Raw genomic sequence first — 7,705 nt, 5'->3', positions numbered from 1 at the left:
CAGTTTCCTGGCTGTCATCTTTATCCTCTTCCTTCACTACTATGTGTCCCATGCCCTGAACTAGTAAAGAGATAAAGATTTCTGACTATCTACAGATAAGCAGACTTGTTCCGGCTTAGTGATTGGTGGACAGATTGGACAACTTGGAGGGGGGAGGGGGGGTGCACATATACTGATAACACCTATCACCCCAAATGGCCAATAAGCACTAAGCCCTGATGCCATGTGACTTATTCATGACATACAGTATGGCCGCCCTAACACGCAATGAAAAGATTTTGAGAAGGCAGTTCATTATAATCACTAATAAAGCTAAAAACTCTAAAACATCTACAAATCCATTCCATACATTATATCGGGTGTCCTTCTTCTTCTTCTGGGGTGCGCTGGTCCTCATTGCCTGGTGGAGATAATAAGTTCTCCCTAAATATATTTTGTATGATTTTGCCAATAGACTGTCTCAGCTTCTGCTTCATATTTCTCCCCATGAAGACGTAGAGTATTGGGTTGATGCAACTATTGAATGCGGCCAGAGGCAGTGAGAGAAGGTCCAGGATGTCCAGTACCTCATTGTGAGTGTATTTCACGGTTACTCCGATGATGTGGTAGGGGACCCAGGTGATGAAAAACACGACAATAACACTTATTGACATCTTGATGGTTTTTCTACCTACTTCAGAAAATCTGATATTTTTTACTGCAAAAGCCAGATGAGTGTAACAGATACAAATGATAATAAGAGGGATCAGAAATCCAAACATTACACATGTGAGATAGAAGGGCTTTATTATGTGATCTTCTGAATAGCAGACGGTGATGTTATCAAAGGTGTCATATGTATTGTAGATGGCGATAGGCAGACACATCACGAAGGACAACATCCAAATAGCCAAGCATATCATCCACGCCATTTTGATTCTTCGGTGATTTCGGGCCCACACGGGATGGACAACCAGAATCCATCGGTCAATGCTGATAGCCACCAGGGTGAAGACACTGGTGTACATGTTTAGGGGAATGATGAAGAGTAAAATCTTGCAGAGGGCAGGTCCGTACAGCCAGTCTTGGTAGAAGGACTGCACTACACTGAATGGAAGACACAAGCAGCACATGATATCGGCCAGAGCAAGGTTCCCAAACCAAACAGTGGTCACGGTCCGCTCCATCTTCACTCCAGTAATCCAAAGCACCAGAGCATTGCCGGGGACACCCACAAGAGTAGTGAGAGAAAAAACCAAGATGGGGAACATGAGCACAGGGCTGTAAACCGCAGTTGGTTCCATTTCACTGCTGACATTGAACATCTTGTTTACCTGTAAAGACATCAAGAGTTACTTCATCTGTCTGATAATTAATCAATTCAGGGCTTTTTGTCTGCCATTCCGGCACCTATGGAAACCCTCTTCACCCGGACAGTGCGGGTTTTGAATGGGGTTTCCAGTGCAGGTGTCTCCCTCCCCTGCCTGCGCTGTTCGGCGCTCTGCCCGAGTCCCCGGCGCTGTGTGAGTTTTGCGGTGCGGTGTTGTGTAAAGCACACAGTGTGCTGTGAGGCGGGGGTGGGGGTGGCGAAGCGCACCAGTGTCTGCTCAGTGTAGAGTCTGCAGACACACAGCCCCGGCCTCTTCCCCTCTGCAAGCAGAGTATGCATACCTCCCAACATTTTGAGATGGGAATGAGGGACACCTACTACCAAACGTATGTAGGCATAGGACATGCCTCCAGCCACACCCCTTTAAAGACGAATTAACCCCAAAAAACAAAATACAAAAACATAGTTGGGGGAGGGGCACACCCTAAAATGTGTTTAGATTCAAGATGGTGCTGCTACAAGACCAACAAAAAGTACAAAACAGATTATAGCGCACTAATTCAAGAATGACATTTATCCTGCAAGGCTAGTTAACCACTTTCAGCCCTGGACCATTTTGCTGGCTTAAAGTGGTTGTAATCCCTTACAACCAACTTTGACCTACAGGTAAGCCTAGATTAAGGCTACACGGTTTAGGAGATATTTGCCGAAAGACAGGCACCGCTGTCTACGGTGCATGCGCCGTAGACAGCGGCGCGCAGGCGCACTGAGCGCGTCGCGGTCAACGGCGATGTGCCGTGAGTGGCGGCTCCCAAAAAATGACGGGGGTTTGGTCACACTATACGGTCATATAGTGCTAAGCCCACTTACTGTGACAAAGTACCCTTAATTAGTGGGTGCCCCAAAAAAGGTTACTCCAATCCACAATGGCTTATTTTTACCACCACTATTCCTTTATATTGGCTTTTAAAATTTACAAATGCTGCAAATTTAGAATTTGGATGAAGGGTTTAGCTCTGGGAAACAGTTTTTGAAAGATAAAAAGTGCATTTTATATACAACTATATGGATCAGACCAACATGAGGGACAAATGAGGGGGAAAGAGGGACACAGGGACATTGCTCCAAATCAGGGACAGTTGGGATCTATGGAGTATGTGACCTGTCCGGAGTGCGATTTGCACAGACAGAGCCAAGGGACACGACCGCTGGGTGGGTGCAGAGCTGAGGGTCCTTCCTTTCCTTGGCATTGCTTTACTTTCCTGAAGTTCACAGTCCACAATCTTTCCGGTGTGGGACTTGTCATGTTGTGTGGGACTTGTCATGCTGGTCTTTCCAGGGACATTGAAGATCGCAGTCTTGTACCCTCTGCAGTCCCATCCTGGCATATTTACTATATTGTCCTGTGCTCACTCAGTAACCTTTATCTGATATTTTCTTCTCTATTTGTGGGGTGCCTGTGGATTGCTTTGGATTTTTTGGGATTTTTTTTTGGTAATCAAAAGGAGCTTGAAAGTGTTGTAGAATGCACAGTGCGGCTTTGTGAGCAGTTTGGATGGAGTTGGGTTCAGTAGAGCTGATTTGGGTTTTTGGATCGAGGTACATTGCCCTACTGATACCATCCACTGCCCTACTGAAACCATCCACTGCCTACTGACACTGTTCACTGCCCTACTGACACCATCCACTGCCCTACTGACACCATCCACTGCCCTACTGGCACCGCCCACTGCCCTACTAACACCATCCACTGCCCTAATGACACCGTCCACTGCCCTACTGGCACCTTCCACTGCCCTACTGACACCGTCCACTGCCCTACTGACACCGTCCACTGCCCTACTGGTACCTTCCACTGTCCTACTGACACCGTCCACTGCCCTACTGACACCACCCACTGCCCTAATGACACCGTCCACTGCCCTACTGGCACCTTCCACTGTCCTACTAACACCGTCCACTGCCCTACTGACACCACCCACTGCCCTAATGACACCGTCTACTGTCCTACTGAAACCGTCCACTGCCCTACTGACACCACCTACTGCCCTACTGGCACCATCCACTGTCTAACTGACACCATCCACTGCCCTACTGGCACCATCCACTGTCCTGCTGACACCATCCACAGTCCTACTGACACCATCCACTGCCCTACTGATGCCGTCCACTGCTCTACTGACACCATCCACTGCCCTACTGACACCATGCCCTGCCCTGCTGTCATGTCCACTGCCTTACTGACACCATCCAATGCCGTGCTGTTTGACTGATTGTGTGTACAAAGTATGAACAGCGCTCTGTCATCTCACCACGACAGTCCCCTCCCCACTTCAGTTAGAACACACATGAGGGAACACAGTTAACCCCTTGATCGCCTCCTAGTGTTTAACCCCTTCCCCGCCAATGTAATTTACACAGTAATCAGTGCACTTTCATAGCTCTGATCGCTGTATAAATGTGAAAGGTCCCAAAAATGTGTCCAAATTGTCCGATGTGTCCGCCATAATGTCGCAGTCCCGATAAAAATCGCTGATCGCCGCCATTACTAGTAGCCACTACAATAATAAAAATGAGATAAATCTATCCCCTATTTTGTAGACGCTATAACCTTTGCGCAAACCAATCAATATACGCTTATTGTGATTTTTTTCTACCAAAAATATGTAGAATACCCATCGACCTAAACTGAGGAAAAAATATAGTAGAAGTTATTGTGTTGTTTACACGGTTTTGAGGCATTGTGACTTCTGAGGGAAAACATCACACAACTGTTCCTTGGAAATGTTAGGCAATGACACTTTCACAAGCCACCAGAAGTAACTGTATGATGTGTAGATCTGACCAAGACAAATGCCCCTTGCAATAAAAAAATAATAATAAATGAGTTAGGTAATAATATTTAGTCTGAAAGTGAAGATAAATGTATATACTTCCATGTGGTACCATTTCCATTGATCTATCGTACTTTGTGGAGAAGTTACGAGACATCATGGTCATCAGACACCCCCCTCCCTTGTAGGCAAATATACCCCCCGTGTGTATAAATCATTATTGTGAAATATCGTGAAAACTTTAGCCAACCAGAACCTTTATCACCTGTTTTCTAATTCATCTAATCAAATAATGTAAGAATTAGCACATTTTATCTCCGAGGTCAATAATTTCTCAAAATGTGTAGACCAAGACCAGTGTAGTTAATTAAAAACGTATATTGGGATAGGAGAAGGGTATGTAGCGCCGGCTCTTGAAGAGCACACACTATGTGTTTTTTTCTATTTAAAGTTCCTAGAACTGCAGTTTGGTTTTGGGTTTAATTATACCAAATTATGATTTCACTACCAGTCTAGCTGGATGGCACTGTGTTCTGCTTGGCCACAGGTGGCGTTGTCATCACTGGCAAGTGTGAGAACGCAGTTCAGCTGGGCGCATTGAGTGCCACTTTTTCTCGGAGCCAGCCCAGTGGGGAGTGTCATCTTGCTGTGCATTCTGGGAGAGGGTACTTAAGGTACTGACATCACGTGCTTCGGGGGTTTCCGGTGCAGAAGATCTTTCTGTCTGTTTGGTCCTGGTGCTCCTGACCAGCCCCCCATGGCTCTCATGGCCTGGGGTGCGGATCCATCCAATTCCGAGTCTCGGGGCTGGCTAGCCCAAGGCAAAGTAACTGGAGGGAGGAATCGGAGTTGGTCTGGTGCCGTTTCATCTGTGGAGAGGCCCAGCAACTGAGGAAGCAACCAGGGGAGGACTCTTCGGGAGAAGACCACGCTGAAGGCTGGCTTCTCAGAACGAGCCTGGAGGCTTAGTTGAAAGACCCCAAATGAATGTACACTCGTATGGTATCGCCGGACCGATTGCAAGATACTGGTACCGTATGAGGGCTCTCTAAATTTGTCTACATCCTTCAATTACTACAAGTGTTCTACAACAAGTCTGTGGCCAAGACTTTATTGAAATGTTCTATATGCAAGTCTGTGGCAGAGGCTTCGCTTTATCTGAACACTCTATCGGCTGCTAGGCCTAGTGAGAGGAGATCTATCCGGTAGCTGTGAGAATCCAGTTGTGAGTGGCTATTCGCTGGATTTCTATAGTGAGAGACTTCCTATTTTGAAAAGTTCCAAGAGTACCTGAACTTTCTACCTAAACCCTCATTGAGAGACTGTGTTTGTCTACTGCTTTTTTGCGAATGAAAATCCTTAGAGCGGATCCAGTTTCTACAATCCTTTGGGCCATCTACCTTGGGAAACCCCTAGACATACACGAGGTCAAGAAGGTAATGGTAAGCCCAACAAAACCAGCCGCTCCTTCAGGGGTCAGTGCTACAGATACAAAGTTCAGTAGTATTTTGAGGACACCTATCTTCCTCCTAGAGATACTGAGCACAGTCCTAGCAAATAATGGACTGAACGTGGCCGGGACACCATGAACAATGTCTATGGGGTAGTAGCAGCACACTCACTGATGTCCTTGGATAGTTGGATTCCTCCTTCCAATATCTTCCAGACACAACTCCAGTGAATTCTCTAGACCAGATCCCCAAAATGAAGTCTTTCAGTCACCTCAAGCAAAGCTCAGTAGAATAGACCCCCCAGCTAGTAAAGCTGGGACCTTGATGAGCAGTAGGAAAGGACAGCTGGACTACCCAGAAGGGTAGATAAGACCCTAAAGGGGGATAGGACCCCAAAATAGAACCAATGTGTTGTCAGCAGTGGTGCCCATTAAATAAAAAAAACACCTGATGATCACACATTGGTTCCATTTTGCATGGTTATAGTACAATCCCTTCACTTCTAATGGCTGTTTGGGATAAAAAAATAACCTTGTATCACCTGTCTCTGACTTCCTATATCTGATCTGCAACTTTAGTTGCGGCATTCCAGAATAGGGAAGACTTATCCTGGGGGATTCATAACTCTGTGACGAGTCTAAAAGACCTTTTTTGTATTACTGTGTAGAGCTCTCCGGCTCTCTAATGCCGCGTACACACGATCGCACATTCCGACAACAAAATCCTGGATTTTTTTTCCGATGGATGTCGGCTCAAACTTGTCTTGCATGCACACAGTCACACAGATCTTGTCGGAAATTTCCAAACGTCAAGAACGCGGTATCGTACAACACGTACGAGGAGCTGAGAAAAATGAAGTTCAATAGCCAGTGCGGCTCTTCTGCTTGTTTCTGAGCATGCATGGAATTTTGTGCGTCGGAATTGTCTACACACGCTTGGAATTTCCGACAAAGCATTTTGTTTTTGGAAAATTTGAGATTCAGCTCTCAAATTTTTGTTGTCGGAAATTCTGAAATCCCGAACGGCATCCTACAGGCATTCTGAGCCCTATTTGCTCCAAACTGGTCCCAAATTGTTCCCCACGGCTGTGGGAACATTCCAGGCTGGCATCCATGGGCGTCCGCAGGTAGGGGCAAGAGGGGTCAAGTGCCCCCCCCTGGAATCAGGGATCAGACCAGCACATTCAGCACAGTGGCATCGCTATGGGGGTGCAGGCAGCCAGCGAGGTGACACCATAAAGAAGCTATCAAGCCCCCCATCAGTGTAGTGTTACTGTGAGCTCTTTTCCCTGCTCAGTCCAGCAGAAAAGGAGAAAGGTGAGCTGCGAGCTGTCAGTTGTTTATTCCGCTCGCCGTCCCTTTCTCCAGTCAGGGAGAAGAGACGACGGCTCTCACTAGGTTCCCCACCCAGCTTCCTGCCCGCTCCATTCCTTCCCCATTGGCCATAACTGAGGGCCAATCAAAGGCGACTGGGAGAGGGGAGCAGAAAGAGAGCCACGATACCCAGCGCCAGACAGAGAGCCACGCTACCCAGCGCCACCAGAGAGATAGCCACGCTACCCAATGCCAGAGAGAGCCATGCTACCCAGTGCCAAAGAGAGAGCCACGCTACCCTTAGCCACCAGAGTGAGAGCCACGCTACCCAATGCCAGAGAGAGAGTCACGCTACCCAGCGCCACCAGAGAAAGAGAGAGCCACGCTACACAGTGCTACCAGAGAGAGAGCCACGCTACCCAGTGCCAGACAGAGAGAGCCACACTATCCAGGACCACCAGAGAGAGAGCCACGCTACCCAGCGCCAGAGAGAGAGCCATGCTTCCCAGCACCACCAGAGAGAGAGAGAGAGAGACACGCTACCCAGCGCTACCAGAGAGAGAGCCCCACTACCCAGTGCCAGACAGAGAGAGCCACGCTACCCAGCGCTACCAGAGAGAGAGACATGCAGCCCAACGCCACCAGAGGGAAAGACTGAGATACTGCCAGGGTACAGACATGCAACACTACTGACCACAGACACCCCCGGGGAACCCAGAGTGAGCGATCATCCAGCTGGAGGCATCACTGCTGTAGTTTCGCTGGGTCTGGTAAGAGGGCCTGTCGGCCATTATCCAT

At 47.8% G+C, this 7,705-nt stretch overlaps 1 pseudogene; it reads right to left on the bottom strand.

The window, feature by feature from the left end:
• Positions 1 to 350: 350 nt before the first annotated feature.
• On the bottom strand, positions 351 to 1,309 carry LOC143973789 (C3a anaphylatoxin chemotactic receptor pseudogene; annotated as a pseudogene).
• Positions 1,310 to 7,705: the final 6,396 nt, after the last annotated feature.

This window comes from Lithobates pipiens, unplaced genomic scaffold (assembly GCF_037356315.1).
Source record: "Lithobates pipiens isolate NorthernLeopardFrog02 unplaced genomic scaffold, aLitPip1_a1.2 Scaffold_115, whole genome shotgun sequence".
Lineage (NCBI taxonomy): Eukaryota > Metazoa > Chordata > Amphibia > Anura > Ranidae > Lithobates > Lithobates pipiens.
Note: the sequence above shows the minus strand (reverse complement) of the source record. Positions and strands in the feature narration are given on the sequence as shown.